Below are 23,184 nucleotides of genomic sequence, written 5' to 3' on the forward strand. Positions count from 1 at the left end.
GCTACTGGTATAATCCACAAATCAAGGACCTCTAGGCTCAAGTTATTTTTATTTGGCCCGATTATAGAGGCAGCAAACAGCAAAGCAGTATAGCAAATTTGAGAACTGTCTCAAAAAGCCTCATTTCTTTTTCTATTGTCATATGGAGATATCCAGAATCAAATATATAAAATTCTTAAAAAGTATTGAGAAAGATTCACTTGCTTAAATTAACAAATACTCTAAGGTACAAAATAATTCTTGGACTTCTAAGTGCTTGAAAGCAGGATGTCGTTTGAGAAATACACTTAACTCTAAAAAGATTCATATTGCCCAATGCTCATTTTAGAGGAGCAAAAAGACTAAAGGAAGGGGAGAATGTCTCTGAGGAAAGAACAAGGGGCTGAGAAGGGAGTATAACTTCAGTAAAATGTAAGCCTGCACAAAGAATCCCACCTGAAAAAGAAGGAAAAAAAAAGGAAATATGATTGCCTGTCCTATTATTCAGTGAAAAATATTTTTAAAAATGGATTATTCAGAGCATTTGTTGATGTAGGTCTCCACTCAAGTGGGCTGTATATTTGGAGTAATAAGTCTACATGATACAGAAAATCCCAAGCATAAAACTGAAATCTCAATGGACTTTGTTAAGTAGAAACACCCAGTTACAACACAATAACATACATTTTGGAATAAAATAAAGCCCTTAAGATTTCTTTCGAAAAAGTGCATCTCCCCTGGTTTGACAAAAAGAATTATTAACAGCAGAATTATTAGCTATAGAAAATAAAACAATGGATAGAATACTTAAATGGAAGGCTAGAGTTTTAAAACTGGATAAGAAATAAAAAAGATCTAAATACAAAGTGAATAGGAAATATAACCAAATAGAAATTCTAGAGAAAAACAGTATAGCAACTGAAATAATATATGTGATAGGTGGATAAGTAAAATAATAGATTATATGCAGCTGAAGGTGAACTTAGCAAAATAAGATTATATATATATATATATATATATATATATATATATATATACACACATATATATATATATGTGTGTGTGTGTGTATATATATGTCAAGAAATGAAATACAGTAAAGAAGTATAGGAATATGAGCAATATGTTGATAGACATGATAGATTTAATAATAGTAAATAGTTATGACATACTTATAATAAAATTTACATAAACAATGAATGAAAATGGGAAAATAAATATATAACAGATAATAATTTTTCAGAAATATATAAGATATTTATATATCTTAAGAAAGATAAGTAAAAACCTACAACTATATAGTTTTCATGATTTAAGTAGTTCAGCAACTAAAGAAAAATAAAACAATGGAACACAGAGTTTAGAAACAGATCTACACATGCAAGAATAGTTGATGCATGAATGAGGTTGCATTACAGACCAGGGAGAAAATAATGAACAACACAAAAAAATAAATGAGATGATTGGTCAAGCATTTGGAAAGAAATAAAATAGATTTCCTGTCTTACAACATATAAAATAAATTTCAGATCAATTAAAATTATAGGTAAACAAAAATAAGTAAATGGCAATATAAAAAATATTTTTATAAACTTTGAGAAAGGATTTGTTCTAAAAGATTGAAAAAGATTTCAAAAGTGAAAAATATTATGAACTTGATTGCTATAAAGAATTTCTATATACTCCACTAGCAAAATATAAGTAAATAAAATTAAAACTTAAAACACAAGCTAAAAACATATATTTGAACCCTAAGTAATGTAAAAAATGTATTTGTTTATATGAAAATCACTTAGAATTTAAACTAAACTTCTCTATTAGAGAAATTAAGTTAATTTTATACAACATTTTGTACAAAAGGTTGGTAAAACTTTAAACCTCACAATATTGCACACTGAAGAAATTGTGGAAAGTTTTAAAAATATTTTGCTGAAAATGTAAATTGAGAAAACTTTTCTGGAATATATATTTCAGTTATAGAATTCAATAGACAGGTGCCTGTGCTAATGACTTCATATTTCCATAATAAGGTACACACCCTTGGGAAAATCATCCATATGTAAAATTCAGACAGTTGTAAAATTATTCATAAAAGCAATGTTTGCAATGCTGCAAAAAAACAACAACAAATATCTTCAAAAGGGAATGGGTATAAGGATCCTTGTAAATCATACAAGGGGATACAATCTAGCAGAGAGAAAATGGAAGTGTGGCTATAAATATAAGTATTTATAAGCCCCAAACACAAAACATTTAGAAAAAAATTTACGCAAGGCAACATATAGTAAAACATGTTTGCTAATAATGTATAACATACATATTTCTAATATTCAAAAATTTTAATTTAACAATATATTATTTGAGAATACATGCAATTTGAGGAAAGCTATAATACAAAACAAGGAGAAGTGTTTACTTGTCCAGTGCAGGCAAATCATACAATTAGGGAGAAAGTATATGGAGAAAATAAAAATATATACAACTTAATTTGCATATTTTAGAAATGACAGAGGGATACAAATAACATATGATTTCACTTATATGGGGAATCTTATGGACAAAATAAACTAACAAACAAAATAGAAACAGACTCAGGATACAGAGAACAGACTGACAGCTGTTAGAGGGGAGCAGTGTTGGGGGGATGTGTGAAAAAGGTGAAGGAGTTGAGAAAACAAACTTCACAGACAAAGAAACAGTATGGTGATTGCCAGAAGGAAAGGGAGGCGGAGGCAGGGAGGCAGACAGGAGAAAGCAAAGGGAGGATACTTGGTGATGGAAGGAATCTTAAGTTTGGGTGGTGAACACACGATATAATATAAACTGATGTATTATAGAATTGTAGACTTGAAACCTGTATAATTTTATCAACCAATATCACCCCAATAAATTCAATACAAAAAATTAAAAAAAACACCTGACAGATGAAGTAAAAAATTATGTTTGCTTCAATAAAAACACATTTTTAAATTCCAAAAAATGATGATGGGGGTTTAAAAGAGATCTTTTTATCCAGAAGGCTTCAAGAAGTTGAAATGTGGAAACTTCATACTGTTTTCCGCAGTGGCTGTACCAGTTTACAATACTCAACCAAAAGAAAAGATGAAATACTACCATTTTCAACAACATGGATGGGCCTTGAGGACACTAAGAGAAATAAATCTGACAGAAAAGTTAAGTACCATATGATTTTATGTATATGTGAGACATAAATATGAAAGCAACAAATGAACAAACAAAAAAAACAAAGATCCCAAAACTCATAGACACAGATAATTGTATGTGGTCACCAAAGGAAAAGGGGGTGAGGGAAGTAGTAAAGAGTAAAGGAGGTGAAATATGTGGTGATAAAAGATGATTTGACTTTGGGTGGTGGGCACACAATGCAATAGACAAATCATGTATCATAGAAGTGTACACCAGAAACCTATATAATCTTATCAATCAATGTAATCTCAGTGAATTTCATAAAAAATAAGAAGTTGAAATGTGAATAGATCTCTAAAGATATGTGGGATTTAGACAGAATCACAAAGTAACCAGGCAGATTTTTTTTACAACAAGCAATTTTTTATAAGAAGAAGGAGTACAACCTAAAATAACAATAAAAGTATAGCTGTTAATACACCAGTAACATAGTTGTTTATTATTATTATCAAGTATTATGTACTGTACATAATTGCATATTCTATACTTTTTAAAAAAATTATCTTTATTATTAAAAGTATTGTAGATGTCCCCTTTTTTCCCCATTGGCCCCTTCTACCCTGCACCCACCCCTCGCCCCAGGCCTTCACCACGCTATTGTCTGTGTCCATGGATTCTGCATATATGCATATAAATTCTTTGGTTAATCTCTCCTCACACATCATCCCATTCCCATCTTCCCTCTGAGATTCGTCAGTCCCTTCCATGCTTTTTTGTCACTGGATCTATTTTGTTTATCAGTTTATTTTGTTCTTTAGATTCCACATATAAGTGAGATCATGTGATATGTATCTTTCTCTGCCTTAACCAGGCAATTTTAAATAATTTGATTTGCCTTGACCTCACTTTTCTGATTTCTAAAATGACTGAATTATACCAAACCATCTCTAACCCTACTGTAAAATTCTAGAATTTACTGGTTTTATAACAGTATTCAATGTTGAGGAGTGGGGGAGAATGAGTGAGGAATACAGCAGGAGTGACAGTTTGAGAGATTTTGCAATGTGCTTACAAGAAACAATGACCACAGTTATCAAATTGAAAGAAAATTTTAAGGAACCTTTTAGTCACACATAATTCTACAATATGTAATTAACATATTTTTCATATTTAAGAACACTCAGTGGTTTAGCTTTGTATTGCTTACCAAATCAAGAAAAATACTTTGTTTAATTAATATAAATAATCATTTGAATACCTAAACCTCTCAAGCTCAATTTTCCCATTTCTTACCTTACATCTTAACTTTATTTCTCTATGAAGTGAAATTATTCCTGTTACTAGTATGACTTTCTCTGTCTCTCATTCTTTCTCTCTTTATCTTCTCTGTCTCCTTCTCTCAAGATGATAGATGATGATATAGATAGATGATAGATAGATATCAGTATATATAGGTATATCTATTATCTACCTTTCTATCTATCTATCTTTGTGCTTTATTAAGCCTCATCTTCTATAATCTATATCAAGCATCTTTCCTAATTACCTTTCTTGGAAAATATATTATTTTGAATAATCTTCAGTAGTATTTATAAACATATAGATAAATAAATTTCTACTTATGGATACTATTCATTTTCAGTATAATAATCATTATTTTCAAATGATGATTTATGAGTACTTTATAATTAGAAATTATTGAGTCACCAAGTTTGTTTTAAAATTAAACAAATTCTACATATTCTAAATTTTTGAATATCAGTATATATTCTTTGTATATTTTCATTGTATGCTCTCTACTTTAAAAGCTGTAGTATTTTTCTAATCCAGTTGTGAGCCTGGCAATATTTGCTATAATTTACATTTATTTACTTAGCTTTTTGTTATTATAGTTCGTTACATAAAAACTCAATTGCTTTTTTTTTATTAAATTTTTATTTTCTCCATTTAATGACATAGTGTATTTGATATAATCAGAGAAGTTAAAACGTTTACTTAATTTTTCCACTATTTGTATGCAAATTCTTAACACACTGGGTAAAGGGGTTATTATTTGCTAAATTATTTCAAAACCACAAAATATTAAATGTACCATAATATTTGACCTGAAATTTAGAAATTATATTCTGTGGTATTTTTCCTAAGAAAAATCATCCTCTTTTAATTACCCAGAATTTAATATTACATCAATTTTTTTCTCCCTCCCAAAGGAGGACACCTTTAATTTTCAGGTAACTTCACAAGTTAAAGCTGCTATGGTCTCTCTCATTTTCCTACTTTTCTTGATGTAACTTCTTAGCTAGTATCTTTCTTATCTTGCCTCCCCAAGGCAATGTTATAACAGATTCTGGCAGAAGTTCAGTAATTGCTATGAGGTGCTTGATTTTGTTCTGCTGATTGTCACTGAAAACAATTGAACATCATATTCTTGAATATGTTAGTGCTATAAACTAGCCCTTTACTTTTGACAACACTCAGTTCCAAATCAGTGACTTTTCAATTATTCTTATTCCTTCCATTTTTAATACTTTTCTGCTTGAGAGGATTGCTGTTGATGTCTCAATTGGTGCTTAGCATTTCTATAATGCAGGTGAGCTTATTTTGAAGAGTATTTTAGAGAAAACTCCTTGACTCTGTTATTGGCCTTCATTGCTGTGCTAAATTTGTATGCTTGATTTAAAAAGAAGCTTTTGTATTCTTTCTATAAGAGGATGAGTGACAAATATTGGCTGTAGTCGCTTAAAAATGTACAGTACAGAGTCACATATTCAAATTTGAGAAATAGAAAGCTGTTTAACTTTGTTTAACAAAGCATTTCACAGATTGGATGATAGAATGATTTATTGCCAACTATTACCATCTGATGGAATTGACTGGCTGCTTAAAACACTAGGGAAATAAGGGTGTTTTGGATAGAATGCCTCACTTAAGCACAATTCATTATGTTCTAACTATTTCTAAGAACCATGGTTTCATCTGTTGTAGGGGTAGGCTATCTTATTACACAAGAAGATGTAACTATGAAGTGCCAATAAAAAAACTGAGGAAGAATATGAAGCAGTAGAAAGCAAACTGAAGAGCTCCCTTTAGAGAAAGCCTTACATAGACAGTTCTCCAAAGAGGACATACGGATGGCCAAGAGACACATTCTGACGTCGCTAATCATCAGAGAGCTGCAAATTAAAACCACAATGAGGTATCACTTCACACCTGTCAGAATGGCTGCCATCAACAAGTCAACAAACAACATGTGCTGGCGAGGGTGTGGAGAAAGGGGAACCCTGGTGCACTGCTGGTGGGGATGCAGACTGGTGCAGCCACTATGGAAAACAGTATGGAGATTCCCCAAAAAATTAAAAATGGAACGGCCGTTCGACCCAGTGATTCCACTCCTAAGGATGTATCCTAAGAATCCTGAAACATTCATCAGAAAGGATATATGTACCCCGATGTTCATAGCAGCACAGTTTACAATAGCTAAGATCTGGAAACAGCTCAAGTGCCCATCAGTAGGTGAGTGGGTAAAAAAGCTGTGGCACATTCACACCATGGAATACTACGCAGCTGTAAAGAAGAAGAATCTCGTACCCTTTGGGACAGTATGGATGGACCTGGAGAATATTATGCTAAGTGAAATAAGCCAGGCAGCGAAAGGCAAATATCACATGATTTCGCTTATACATGGAATCTAAAGAACTTAATAAACTGATGAATTGAATAGATTCAATGACATGGAAGCATAGATGAGACTGAGGAATGTCTGAGGGATGGAGGAGGGTGGGTGGGTGGAGAGGGAGAGAGTAACCAAAGAATTTATGTGCATATATGCACAACCCAAGGACATGGACAATGGTGGGGAGAGGGATTGGGGAGGGGGAAGGAATGGGGTGGAACGGGTCATTGGGGAGCAAAAGGGACATCTGTAATATTTTAAACAATAATAAAACTTAAAAAAAATAAAATAAAAAAAATAAAGAGAGAGGAAGTACAATTTACTAGAAGCAGCAGCTTGAGCAAAGTCATTATTTTGAAGTACTCAGCCTTCCCTTACAACAGAAACAATTACATGCTAGTAGTCAGATGGGAAAAATAGAGTTAGTAAGCAGAAGGGCTTTATATAGAAGATTAAAGTTGTTTTTTTTAATCCTCACCAGAGGATATATTTTTTTCTATTGCATTTCAGAGAGAGTGGAAGGGGGAGAGAGAAAGAGAGAGAGAAGCATCGATGTGAGAGAGACGCATTGATTGGTTGCCTCCTGCTCGAGCACCAACCAGGGCCCGGGATTGAGCCTGCAACCAAGGTAGGTGCTCTGGGCCAGAATCGAACCTGGGACCCTTCAGTCTGAGGGCTGACACTAACCACTGAGCGAAACCAGCTAGGGTTAGAAGATTAACGTTTTAAGGTAAAACAGAATAAAATTACAAGTAAAAATTTAAATCTCTCTGTATGAAAAAAATATGTATAGTATGAAATGCAAAAAAAAAGTATCACTACTCAATATTCATGAATGTGTTTTGATGAAACCTAAATGAGCAAGAAATAAGCCATGATGAGGGAAAGACAAATGTATATTAGAAAATACCAAATGTTAGAACTATGACAAAATTAAGTGTAGGCACTTTCTAGATTTGTTACCTATCTCAAGATAGGTAAAAATCTTTTGAAGAATTGTAGAGAGAAATGCTGGAATAGATTACTATTTGTTAAAGAGACTGGATGCTTTAAATCTGTGCTTATTAAGAGATAAGGTGTCTGTTATATTTTCTTTGAGATAAATAACACCACTACCAAATTATTTGAGAAACTTCCTTTAACTCTTTATCTTAAAAATCAATTCAATGAGATTTTTAAAAATTATTATTATCACCATCCAGTTTATTGGGCTTACTTTGGGTGGTGACGAATATGTAAATAAACAGTAATAATAAAGCAACAAATGATCCTAAAAATTATTTCCTTCTTAATTTATGTATTTAATTTTCTATCCTATTACAGATTTGTATCAAAGTAGTTATAACTTTTTAAAAAAGAGAATCTCAGAAAACATAAATCCTTAATATTCTTGAAAGCAGTGAAAACTGTGTAGAAAGCATAGAAATGGACTGAGTTGAAAAGTGATGTAAAAGAGTCAAAATCAGAAAGTAAATAAGTTGATTTTACTTATTATTTTTATGTATATATCAAACAAACTCTGAGGCAAATATATACATCAAAATTTTATGTCTATTATCTATGTTCTGGTAAGTGTAAAAATAGCCCATTAATTAAGGAAAATATAAATATTCCACATGTCAAAAACATTTTGTTATAGTTTTTCAGCATTTTTTTCTTCTTTAGTGAAATACAAAATAATTATGCATTTTAAATTCAGTGATGTCCTAGACTAAATAAAATAAACTGTTTATTGAATTGAATTCAATTTCATTGAATTGAATTCAAATCAGATAACTGATCTTTCCTCCAGTTGTATATCAACTTCTTTGGATTATGCATACTGGAGAAAAAGTTTATGAGCAAAAGACATTTGTGAAATAAAATTCTTTATTTCATTTCATTTAAAATTAATATGGTTCTAAGATGTGAATTTTTATTTTGACTCATTTAACTTTAATGTGCTTCTAAGGTGTGGATTTTTATAGGAGGATATCAATAATTTTATAGAAACTCAGAATGCATAAGAAACAGGAATATATGAGAGATAAGCTCCAAAAGTTACTATTGATTGAAAAAAGAATTCTTTATAAAGATAAGCTTTAAATATTTTACTTCTCTAAATTAGAAAATAAGGATAAAAAAAGCCAGAAATTTAGGGGTTAAGTGTCCCTCTCCTTTCAAAGAAATTTCAGGTATGAAAAATCTCCATGTAAATATACTATATATTAAGGATAGTATAACAATAAAAGAAAATTTTAGTTTAATAAACTTTAGATTAACTGGTAACTACAGCTAATTGTATGTTTCTAAATTATTAGGTATATGGGGGGTTCATCTTTATACTATTTATTTTGTTTGATAAATTCCTTGAATTTTGAGTAAACTTTCATGTTTACACTTTTTACTTAACTAAATAATCCATGTCCATTTTAGGAATAATATTTAAAATGAATAATCAATACTGAAAGAGATTGATCACCACACAACCACTACCAATTACTATAGAAAATATCAATTGCAATAAGGGGAGCAACTAACCTTCTGGGGATGACTTTAGGGACAAAACAATATATTTAATTACTTTCCATCTCTGCACTGATGAGGCTGTTTAAGACTTTCTTAAATTTTAATGTGATTTTAATTTTTAAAGAAACAATGCCTATGTTTAATTATACTTCTTCACCTTTATGGGCAGTTTTTTATCCCTGGATACAGCAGTATCTACAATGTTGTTCCTTCTTTATACACAGGAAGGAAATTAAGCCCAGAGTAGTGCTAAGTGACTAGCTAGAGGTCAAAGAACTTCAGTGGAATGGCTGTACAAGCACTGGAACCTCAGATGTCTCTTCTAATCTTATCTACCAACTCAAAATCTTTACTCTTAAACTGCCTAGTTTTCCTATAACAACATGAACAAGCACTGAAGACTTCCATGGGTTATAGAGAAAATTTATGAATTTAAAAATTTTGTCTTAATAATTTTATTCTTTGTCAAGCTAGGCACTTGTGAAAAATATATTCTAAAATTACATTATGATATATTTAGACTTCTTTCAATTCAGAGTAGCATAATATGTAGACACTCAGTATTGATTCTTTTTAGACTCAATTGTACAGACATTGCCCTGTCATACGTCCTTGAATCAGTATTGCAGAAACCAATTGCCCTACCCTTAACCTCCTTCACGAAGGCTGATTTTAGTTATTGTGTGTATGAGGCCTGTAAAATAGCAATGTCCTCTTGGGAATCATGATAATGGAAATTAAACAAACACAGGTACTGAAGCAAGCTTAACAATTCAATGTCACAAGCAAGAAAACATATGCAGTTTTAAACTTTATCACAATTAACTCCTCCTGTCAGTTGATTATGCACTTTAACTGTCAATGTGAAAATTGTAATTATCTATTTACATTCAAAATTGTTAATGATATAAGAAGTTTGCAATGAAAACTATATAATATTGATTCAAGTCCCTTGACAGAAAAAGCATGTAAAGCTAAAATGTCAGCAAAGCATCCCCAAAGTAGCTGTTGCTTTTTCTATTGATTTCTCAACCTTGGAAAAAGACAATGAGTTCTCAAACATGCTCTGAGAAATACTCCTTAGAGGGAAGTCTGAATCTGTGTACCCATTGTTTCAAAAATAATATTATTGTCCTTTTGAGTTCTATTATGACATGAAGTTCATTTCAAACTTTGCATAGAAGATGTTAGCCTTTTTCAGATATACACTTACATAGATTTGTGTGTACATCTCAATATCTTAGAATATGCCTTATGCAAAGCAGGGAATTCCTTGCTACATTTACATCCCATTTTGTAGTGTATCTACTATTTATCTTTTTCAAAATTTAAAATTGTTCTTTAGTTTGTCTTCTACAGTCTTATGATTCTGCTCCAGGTATGGTGGAGTTGCTTGTAAGAGTTTAAATCCAGAAAAAAAAATAAGAAAAATCTTTATGACACTGAGCTAACATTGAACAGCAAGGTCTTAGAGAAAGAAGGCTCTTAACAAATGTGAGCCCTTCTCTTCCTCTATCATCTGTTCCAATTTTATTCCCAAAGCATTTCTTGAAAAGCAAGGCAGTGGGATGCTGCTAAGGGTCAGAAAAGCTGACAGAGCTTTAGGCTTACTCACAGAACTGAGGAGACAACAACAACAACAAAAAGATTAAGTTTAAGGGTGCCAGACAGATTGTGTGGCAGGATAGTAAGAAGCTAGAAAATTTCTGGGCAAGTAGAATGGGGAAACTGAGACAAGAAAATTAAAAGGCCAAATAATTGGAACAGCTTGTGAATCAAAAGACCTTGCCTGGCAGGGCGTGGCTTAACGGTTAAGCGTCGACCTAGGATCCAGGCGATCAGGGTTCCATTCCCGGTCAGGGCACATGCCCAGGTTGCGGGCTGCAGTCGATCAATGACTCTCTCATCATTGATGTTTCTATCTCTCTCTCTCCCTCTCCTTTCCTCTCTATGAAATCAATAAAGATATACTTAAAAAAAAAAAAAAAAAAAGACCTTATCTTCCCCAATGAAGGACACTTGAAAACAAACGGTTTATACCTCTCCTTCCTAACCAGAGAACACATAGCTTCAATCACCCTGGTCTGGGAAAATAGAGAATAAAAACCCAATTAATGCCATTTGTGCCAGCTAAACTCAAGAACAAATGAGGTCTGATGGGCACATAACAAAACCCCAAAAACATTTGGTTGGTATCACTTGAAGGGGGATGTTAGGCAGGAAAGATAGCTGCTAGAGAGGAGGAGGGGAAGGAGGGGAAAAAAGGGAGATTATCTCATCCACTGAACAAGAAGTCAGCGGTCTTGGGACTTGCCAAGATAAAATCTCCAGATGCTCTCCTAAATTCTGGGAAAAGCCATAGAAATGTAAAAGGGGCCTTTGAAATCTAGTCTATCCAGTTGGGAAACCTTGAAACCTATAGGGAGAAAAGTATAAAACTCTTGCATCTCACCAGGTGGGGCACCCAGGATTGTTGAGTTGCCCACTTGTGATTTATGCAATGTATTCTTAATAAATTTGTTTGCTTTGCTTCCTTAATAAATTTGCTTGTGTTGTTTCAACACTGCTTTCTGTCACTCATCTACTGAATTCTTTCTTGTGAGCATGACAAGAGCAGGGGAGGGAAGAGCCAGCCAGCCAGCCCCTTTGACTCAAGCAGCTCTCTGACAACAATTTAATTCAAGATCACTAAAAAAAAGAAGAAGAAGAAAAGGAAATGCATAGAAATGAGATGTAACTCAACATCAATTTGTTCCTCAAGTCATTTGTACAAGTCAAGAGGGTAAAGGGCCAAGTTGAAAGAGACTGATAAGCAGAGCAGACTTTTCAGAAGCCTCAGAGTACTAAAGAGCCTAGCATTGGAGTTCAAGAAGGAACAAGGAGGATCTGAGAACAATGGCCCCTGGAGCTCAGCTGGGATGACTCCAGGGCTACGCCCTATGAAGGTGGCTTTTCAAGATAAGCTGAGGCTTGAACTATTGAAAACTAGCCTCAGTCCCTGACTGGCTTGAAGGAATTTACTTCACCTCAAACTCTCACATAAGATAATGTGTCTTCTCTGTAGAGGAATAATATAATGTAGCAGGTGCTGGCTGTCAGTTCCCACAATCTCCACGGACCTTTACTACTTTACTTTAGGTTAGCTCCATTTTCAAATGCAGAACCTGCATCTCTTTGCATGAGAACTTTCTCTGCCTTCCAGAGTCCACTGGTCCAGCATTAGTTTAGCTGGCCAGCAATGGTGGGGTATTAATTGCTCTCCACTCACCAGAAGCCAAATTTATGTTGTGACAAATACAGCAGCTCTCTTGCCCATTGTGTGAGATATCTCTAGGTTTAGATTATTTTCCAGACTTCCTCAGTGGGCTTAAGCTCCAATTTTCCCCTAGTGGTGACGGAATTTATTAATGCATATTTCACTGCCTTCTTTCCCTTCCCTTCCCTGACTTCCTCTCTCCCCTACTGGCATTTCCTGGACTACTCAAATAAGCTGCTTGCACTCAAATTCTTGTCCCAGGTTTTGCTAACAGAAGAACCCAAACTAATACAACCATTCCATAAATTTATACTTTACATAATATCTGGTTTTCAATCAAAACTATTTAGGCACACTAAGAACCAGAACAAAGAGTGTGTGGGGGGGAGAACAGAACAAACAGACGGAGTGGCAATAGATGCTGATTTCAAAGCACAATCTTTAAAATAACTTATATTTAATTATCTTCAGTAATTTCATAGCACACATATTCACAAGTGAAGGAAATCAGAATATGTCAGCCCCAAACATGCCTCTTCACATAAAAAATGTTTTGGGGTAAAGGCAGTTCAAAAAATATTAGGTGTAAGAAGAGTGCTCTCATCCTCCCATTTTCCTTCTTAAAAGCAGGAACTAAAACCCCATGTGGACGATGCCCTTCCTACACCAGAAGGAAAGAAACATTCTTATCATCAGTGAAGGAAAGTTGAGGCCACAAGAATTCTGTACAAACAGACCTTAAAATTAAAATAATATTAAAATAATTCCTGTATTCCTTTAGCCGTCTATGTAGTTTAGTTACTTTTCCACAATTGCCTTTCTTTTTTCGAACTAATATAAAAACATTTGGGTTTTGCCACTTATTTAACTATTCAGTTGTCAGTATGTAATATTCATATAATGTGATAAACATAATATGTGCTATGTTTTAAACAGTGTCATGTAAAATTTATATTAAATAAATGTGTATGCATTTCTCCTGTTGATGTGTTTTATGCCAATTTAATTCTCAAGTTATGAAAACCCCTAAAAGGGTACAGACAGAGTTTTGCCCCTCCTAAGCAAGTAAGAGTTTTAATAGTATCCAATCAATTACATATTCTACAATGTTTTTGTTGTTGATAATAAGGTTTATGATGATAGAGACATAAAGCTTCCTATTTCGTATTGGTGAGTTCTAATGTTTGCACCACCCAGTTTTCTTAGCCTAGTGTTTGAGTACTGCTTGGTTGACTTGTTGTCACGTCTGTGTTTATACTTTTATTAAACACTTCTAAATTTAAAAAGAACAGTGTATGATTTACCCAGTCATTCTCTCCAGGATAAAAATTTGCTTTGGGTTTTATTCTTCTCCTACCCTTTTTACAATAAGGTCCCCTCTATTTTCCAGAGATGTTGTAAAGCGATCATGCCTGCTATTGAAGCCTGTCCAATTCATATTAAATGGATTTTTTTAATATGTGAATTTCTTATTTTGAGAATTCTCCAAGTCCCTCCTCTCATATTACTGCGCTAAATACTTTGTAAGCATTTAATAAATCTTTTATTGCATCACTTCACAACCTTTCTTTGTTAGAAAACTATTTGCTCTGTGTTGAGCCTCACTATGTTTTTCTCTCATAAAAACAAACCTTTGATCAAACATACAGCTTACAAAGGGGTAGATATGAAGGGCTAAAAGAAGGACTTTCTATCTCATAAACCAGGCTAGTTTAAATAATCTCAGTGCTGAGGTGAGGGATATCACCTTAGTCTCATGTCTTTATTTGCTTGTATTACATGTAGTTTTCTTCCTCTCAAACTAAAATACAAAGAGAAAGTACTTCCAAGGATTTTTGTGTGAATATCACCCCACCTTAAAATTAGTTTTAAGCACAGTGGTTTTAAGTACATACCTCAAACAATAACTGGACATATATTTTGTTAAACGTTTTCTACCAAATACATGGTATATTTTTCAAATTTAATTTCATTAACCAATAATTAGAAAATCATAGTATGTGATATTCAAACAAACTTGACTTGTGATTAATAATTTATTTTGCAAAACAAGCTGTATGTAAAAACATTGTAATTATTTCTTTATCCACTATATCTTTTTCTTTTTTCTATTTGATTTATAGTAAAATGATTAAATGTACCTGAGGGCTATGAGTTTGTGTTCAGGGAATAAGAGAGAAGCCTTATTTGTTCCACTGCCAAGCCTCTCACTTTCTTTAAAAACAATGAAACAATAATAGCCAAAGTCACTTAGTTACTTGACCTAAGAAAACATTAGATTGAATTAGTAAATAATTCAATTATTCTAATTTTATATTTGTTTCAAATCCTATGAATTACCAAGAAAAAAAAAGAAAGGAAAAAAAAGAGAAAGAAAGAAAGAAAGAAAGAAAGAAAGAAAGAAAGAAAGAAAGAAAGAAAGAAAGAAAGAAAGAAAGAAAAAGATGACTGTTTTGAAGCTTTGAGGAGAAGAAAAAAAATATTATAACTTGCATGGCATTGTTTTAAACATTTAATCGTATGTGTAGCTATTTGGGGTTTTCTGTTTTTTTTCTTCATATGTGCCCTGTGACTACTTCAAACTGCTAACCTGATGGGATCTGGGAACACGTCTCTTTGACTCCTTAACCTCTTCTTCACTTCATAGTACTTTGCCCTGTACACAGTGCAAACTCTAATAAATAATTTATGGAGAAAGATCTAGTAGCAAGAAAACCAGCCTGCAAGAAGTAGAGTCAAACTTATGGAATAGTAATTAGGGAGAGACTCCTTGTCAAATGTAAACCCAGCCAAAACCTTGAGGGAAAGCTTCAAAGGGTTTTGAAGTGAACTCCCCTAGTCAACTGTGACCTAGTTAAGATTGTAAACAATGATATAAAATTGTTTCTGTAGAATGTTTCACTCCATCTACCAAAATGCCATGTGTGACCAATAAAACTATGTGAAAAATTATAAAGTGAAATAGGTTTCTATTTGCACAACTCTCCCTCTATGTAGTTCTTTTATTTTTCTTCATTTAAATGTGTTTCTCTTTCTCCCTATGAACACTCACGTCTTTCCCTATTCCTCTCATCCATGTTCAGAAAATATGCTCTGCTCAGACACACATCCTTCTTCCTTTACTGAAGCGTGATTGACCAAACACGTCTCATTTCATCTAGACACACTAAAGTGGATTTTTTTCCTGTGTTTATTAGATGAAGTGATTCTACTTTTCTAATTCTAATATTTCCTTCCATGTGGAGAGAGCTGTAAGCTCCAATAGTATATATATAGCATACTTTTGCTCCAACCTTCATTTAATCCCATCCTTGGGAAAGTAGAGCAAAAAATCTGAAAAGTTTAGTGATAAGAAGAATCTGGGAATATGTACACAGGATTCTTCCTCTTGTCCTTTTCTTGAGAAAAATGTTGCCACCTAAAATCCATATTTTCCTCTGTTTCTCCATGCCAGAAATCTCTATCTGCTTTTAAGTCATTTTTAATTCAGGGTTTTAGAATTAGGAGAACACTTGCTCAGGTACGTGAACTAGGCCCTCCAATTTAGCCTATATCAGAAAGAAAATGATATTTTGGCCTCCATAGATTGACACCTTTGTTTCTCAGTGGTTAGGAATTTACATGGCATATCAATGCTTCCCAGCAGAGAACCACCTGGCATAACTGCAATATTAGAGTGTTGGTCTAAAGAGGCCTGCAAAGAAAACTGTTTTCCTTACTGACAGGCACATGCTGCCCTAGTCAAAATTTTGTATTCTATTCAGATATACACTGATAATTTCTGAATATCTTTTCTTATGTTACACACCTAGAATGCTACCTATTCTCTCCTCTTGTAAGAGTAGACTAATAAAAAAATAAGCAAAGAATATAATACAAAAACAAAAATCTAACAAAACTAGTGGATGACCTGAAGCTTGTTTCAATATGTCCCCCTAAGAAGATGGTCATGAATTAATTCAAAACAAGATAAGAAAAAGCCCCTAACTTTGGTTCTATAGCAAAGAAACTAGAATAGCAAAGGGTCATATTTATCTTTGCCTCAAATAACTGTACCCTCCACCTGACCTCATGCTTTTGAGGGCTTGATGTGGCAATTTTCCTACCACCCACATGTCCAGAGGATCATGGGTCAGTCAGGTCAATGGGATGTGCAAATCCAGAACCCACTTTTGAACCCTCTTTGAAGGCCTACTTTGGGTACACACAACCGACCTCAGAATTTTCTAAATGTGCTATATGTATGTTTTGAGTCCTGAAAAAGTTGGGAGCTGGTCTATAATGGTCTTCCTGAAAATAAATCAAAGAAAGAAGTATCAGAGATTTCATGAGAAATTCACAACTCATGGAAAGAGAACATTTACTAGAACACCTGTGTCTCATTTTTTATCAACTAAAGTTGAAATCATTGTCAGCCCAAATGTTTTTCTTTCTTTTTTTTTTACACAAAATTTCTTGATGGTATTTTGATCAAGAGTTCACTGAGATCAACTTGGAGAAATTGACATTTGAAAAATATTGGTACTCCCAATTCAATAACAACCAGTATCTTTTTATTTATTTGCATTTGATTTGTTTTATCAGAGATTTGTAGTTTTCTACATATATATTATGAACATATATTATTAAAGTAATACCATGTGTTTCATATTTTGCTCCTATTATAAATGATTTTGTGTTTTAATTTCAAATTTTAATTTTTCATTATTAATATATAAGAAAGTAATTGACATTTGTATATTAACCTTGCATCTTGGAACCTTACTCTACTCATGTATTAATTACAGACATTTTGTAATTTTTTTTGTTATTGATTTCTAGTTTAAATTTTGTGGACTGAGAACATAGTTTGTATGATTTCTATTTTAGCAAGTTTGCTACCTTGTGTTTTATGGCTCAGAATGTGGTCTATCTTGGTGATTGTTCCACCTGAGAGTGAGGAGAATAGGCATTCTACTGTAGTTGGATGGAATGATTTTAAAATATCAGTAGATCAAGTTAACTGATAGTGCTGTTCTAGCCAACTATATTCAACAACATTAAGTTATTGCCAAAGAGTGAGAAACTCTAAAAAAGAGCATAAAACTATATCCTGGAGGATAGAAAAAGAAAAGGAAAGGTAAAATTCTTTAATGATTATGCAGTGGGATTGAATTTCTTTCCCCATATGGATTACAATAAAGATTACTTTCTTTTCATTTTAAGATAAGACAGTTTTTATTTCCTCATGTATTCATATAACTATATAAAATAAAATTTCTCTGTAATTTAATGAAATAGTGGATTATAAGAAAAATTTGTATTTATGTTTTCATTTGGAATACTATTTATCTATTATATTTAGAGAAAATAGTAAAATCTCAAGAGTATCTTAGAAGCATTTGAATTATGCTATTTTTTTCTTTGCAACTACAAAAATACATACACATACACATGCACATATATGTATATATATTTAATCTTCACATGAATATATCTATTATATTCATTTTTAGAGATAGAAGAAAGAGTGAGAGAGAGAGGAACATTGATGGGTTGCCTTTCCCATACGCCCCAACTGAGGTTCTACCCCACAACCTAAGTATGTGCCCTGACATGCAAATGAACCCACAACCTTATTAGTGTGTGGGATAATGTGCCCACCAACTGAGCCACCTGGTCAGGGCACATATTTTTATTTATAACAAAAATTTTTGGATTTCTTTCAAATGATACTTGTTCCCATTTCATGTTATAATTTAAAGGGTTGTATATTCATGTGTGTGTGTATTTGTGTGTAATTTTTATCAGAAATTAATAAAAAGCTATTTATAGATGACAAGAGCATTACTGGCAAACACTTTTTAAGGGTGAATAGTGAAAAAACTAGCATGGTTATATTTTGTGCCAGCAAGAGAAGTTATACAAGTTGCCTAAGGCTGCAGTAACAAATTACCACTGAATTTTTGGCTTTTAACAACATACATTTATTCTCTCATAGTTCTAGAAGCCAAAGTCTGAAATGAAAGTTCTGCCACTGTTGCCCTCACTCCAGTGGCTCTAAGGAAGAATCCATTCCATGCCTCCAATTTCTAGGGGTTGTTAGTATTTCTTGTTATTTCTTGAGCTTTTACTGTTTTCACTTAAATCCTTCTCTTTGTCTTCACATGGCCTCCCCTTCTTTTGGTGTATATCTTCTATTCTGTGTTTCTATCAAATCTTATAGAGCCTCTTTCTTCTTAAGACTTGTCATTGGACTTATGGCTCACCTAGATAATCCAAGAACAAGTACCACCCCTCCAAATCCTTAACTCAAATCACAATGAAAAGAAAAATAATGCATTTTTAATATAATATTCACAGTTTTTAGGTGTTATATATTGTTTTGATTTCAACATTAAGGCCATTGTAGTCTGCCTTCTGGTCCCCAAGGATTCCTATCTATCCTACATGTAAAAGTTACTCTTCCCCCCTCCCCCCAATATCCCTACAGGTATCATCTTATTACAGCATCAACTCTAAGTCAAAAATCTCATCTCAATATTATCTGCTCAAAAGCCTCAAATCTCATTATCTAAGTCATATGAATCAAATGTGGATGAGACTCTGGGTATTGACAAAGATTCTCTCCTAGACCAAACTCTAGCCAAGTTGTGATCTTCTCAAGGAGGCCTCAAGCTTGGCCTATGAAGACTTGAATTAACATTAACAGTTTCTAAAAGCTGCACAAATATGCTAATCACACACTGACTAACTCATTGTAATTGCCCACTTCCCGACTCTATTTTAGCCCCCTTTACCCTTCTCCCCAGCCCCCAAGTCTCCCTTGAAAATGCCCACTTACCTCTGCACAAATTAAAGTTGAGTTCAGTTCAGGCTAAGCTCCTTTCCTTATTGTAACAGCTATTACTGATTAAAATCTTCTCCTTGCCATTTGAACTAGTGTCTGCTTATGTTTATTTTTGACAGTATGATGCATCCTAGGGCACAATTCCTCCTCATCTGTGGATCTCTTCACCTTAGGTAACAGGTTACCTGGTTCCAAAGTACAGTGGTGGGACAGACAGCCATAGGATAACAGTTATAGACATTCCCATTCCCATTCCAAAAGAGTAAAAATGGTAGAAATAAAGGGATTGTGGGTCTCAAAAAAATTTATAAATCAAGTAACACAAATTCTGGGAGGTTTCAGGCCCTGAGAATAATCTGCTGTGACTCACTGCTCCACTCTCTAGGCCTATTGTGTTGTCCTATGACCACCTGGATATACCAGCTATTGCCTTTGTACCTGTGGTTTCTCTCTCTGGAACCAAGGCTGTACCTTAAAAGTTATTTTTTCCTTTTTCTTGAAAGATAGCACATGTTTAAAACTGAATAGTACTATCAGCTGTTTCTTACTTGGGCAATTTTGGAATTCTGACATTCTCTCAATTCATTCTTTCTCCCTGTTTCATCCAAGCAGGCAGTGTGTCTGGTAATGCAAAATTCTCAAAAACCATTTAGTTCTACTATATGTGAAAAGAGGCTTCTCCACAGTTTTTTCCTGGATAATGCCGTATCTATTTCTGGCTTTGCTGAGATGAATGAGTGTATTGATGTGTCACATGCCTAATTCTTTCAGCAAATGTTTTTTCAGTCACACCTTGGTCTTCTTTCCAGAGCAAACATTCATAACAGTGAATCTCCTACTATCGGCATACTTTGTTATCTGGATAGGTTGAGACTTTCTAAATGATAATGTTTGCACTATATACATATATCTTATATAGATATATTATAGTGTACCTCAAGTCCTTTGATATTCCTGACTAAAAATACACATATTGAAGATATAACAAAAATTGAAAAATTATTTTTATTTGAATGGTGTATAATGATTTGTGAATTTTGATATTTTCATTTTGTATCTGTGCATTCCAATTTTATATTCAGATGCATTTAAAGTGTTGGATCACATTATTCCTCTAAGTAAATTTAGCTGTCTATTATTTAATGAAAACACATGAACATTTCTAAAAAGTATTTATTATTTTTTAAACATGAGGAGGGAGAAGTGAAAAGGCACATATGTTTTTTACAATGCCATATACCTTTGGAATTAATTGTTTTTATGGTAATGCTAGTGCAAATCTGGAAGGACTTATAGGCATTAGGAAGAAAGGAAAGTTGAGTTAACACTCAAAGCTTATAACTGCTATTAAAAGGGTATTTATATTTTTAAGAAATCATAATATATTTTAAAATTCCAAAGGAAATTAATCCAATCCTTTTGTATATGTAAGTCAATCTTGATACATAAAAATGCTATTGTTGCTTTTCAAGAATATAATATTTCTCCTAGAGTATTCCTTCATATTCTACAAAGGATCACCATATTGAGTAACTATTGAGAGAGAGAGAAAACATCCCAGCTGATCCTCCAAAACAACTAACTCTAAGATATTTTCTTCTTAGAATTACACCAAAGGCTCATGATTGTACCTGGAAAAGAATACATTTTTGTCAGCAAAACTGAAGGCCCAGCTCCTTAAAAGCAGATTTTTTAATTTACTCATGAAGCTTAAGTGACTTTTCATGTGTCTTTAACCCTGGCTTTTCACATGTCAACTCATTGAATTCCCAGGGGCTGTATATTAATCCACTTTTAGAAATATGAATCTAAGACACAAAAACACTAGAATAGGGGCTACAACTCAGGTCTGCTATGCAGCACAATCCAAGGTCTTTACAAGGTCTCCCAATGTCTCCTTTATTTGACAGAATATTTCTTAACAGGCCAGCATAAAAAACTGTTTACAAAGCTTAATTTTGAAGCACCTGCTCTTCTGAATGCTTCTTATCCAATTGTCTTCATTAAAGTGTTTCTTAGCCTGTAATAAGCTCATACTCTAAACCCAAGCCCTACTTAGACCACCTAGTATGGAGGAAATCTATTTTGTATTTAGTCCAAACCAGTGTCTTAAATAAAATTATTTCATAGTTTCTCATTAACAAGACATATGCCTTTATCACATTAGAAGTATGGGAACAGCCAAGGCTAAGATACATACAACAGGTATTAGTTCATGCACTAAAATTGTCATGACTAAAAAATTATCACCTACTGATTTTTGGTAGACTAATAATGTTATGTTTATGTTCAATAAATTTAACCATTTTATACTAACTCCTAAAGTTTAAATATTTTGAAATTACATATTGAATTTTTGAATGTATTAGCATATTTCAACTTTTTTTTTTCTGGCTCAATATGAAATTTACACATTTTTGTGAAACATAAATTACTTTGTGTCAGTGAACTTAATGAAGTGCAGGATATCTTAAGAAAATCATTGAAAGTAAAGAACTGTGTTCAATTCTAGATCACACTCTCATAATTTCTAATTTCTTCAGCTTCAGAAAGGAAAAAATTCCACATCTGTGTATTCAAAATCCCATTTAATGAAGTGAATTTGTCCAAGCCATGAACATGGTAAATGTAATATACCATGAGATAAACTGACATGAAGGGTTTTGTAACATACAGCCCAACAATTTTAATCTTATATCTACTTAAATTATTAAATCCCAATTATAGTGACTTGACTAATGAAGATAGAAGGTAAATACTAACACATAATATATTTTTTCTCATACTTCTCATTATATATAAAGTTATTTTGATTACACTCGCACACACAAACACAGACACACTTTCATCCTCCAATAATTATTTGGGTTTTGATGGTAATTTGGCTTCAAGGACTCCTCTGAGGCATAGAGTATCCTTCACTCCTGAAAGGTAGACATTTAGACATTAAAAAATTTTTTTTTTTATTTACATAAATTCAGATAATATCCAAATATCTGGGAACTGTTCAAGTACTTCAGTTTTATAAACCACAATTTACAGCTTGGTTATAAGATATTAAAAATATATTTTACTTATTAAAGACATTTCAAGCAGATGTGTCCTTGCAAAATATTATTTCATTAGAAGTAAATCACATATTTTTAAGTGCTGTAACCTTGTTTTTAAGAATAGCACCTATGTAAAAGAAAGGGTTTTCACTCAGAGCTGTGACAATTTTCTACACTTATATGCAAAGCTCAGATGTTCAGATATTAATTCCCCTTAGTAGAGAAAAAATTACCATTAATAAAAGCCATTAATACAGCACTGCAGATTATGCAAGATCAAAGAAGAAAAATGGATTAAGGAAATCAAATGGAATTTGACTGTGAACAATTAGAAATCCCATGTGTTTCCGCTGAAATACACATATTTGATCTGTAATAATAACAGCTGGTGAATTATTCATTCAAATTTTAAATCCACAGAGGTTGTTCTATTTTTCAGTCTTTCGTTTAGTGGCATGTGTCTCTCCTAATCTACATAATATTTCTTATCAAGTAAGTTCTCTGAATGTAATTTTTGGTAAAATAGCCAAAAAGAAATTTGTTTAAAGAAAATGCAATTAGTACTAAAAATAATGGGAATGTGATTGTCATAAATACAGTGACCTAAATCTAATACCAGATACTTTTAAAAAAATTTAGAAGCCATTTTAAAACCCATGAATGAAAAGTTTAAATATTATAAAAATAAAATTCTCACAATGTCTAGTCTAATATTATGCTATTGGAAAATGACAGGAAAATA

This window comes from Miniopterus natalensis, chromosome 2 (genome assembly GCF_054644295.1).
Source record: "Miniopterus natalensis isolate mMinNat1 chromosome 2, mMinNat1.hap1, whole genome shotgun sequence".
Taxonomy (NCBI): Eukaryota; Metazoa; Chordata; class Mammalia; order Chiroptera; family Miniopteridae; genus Miniopterus; species Miniopterus natalensis.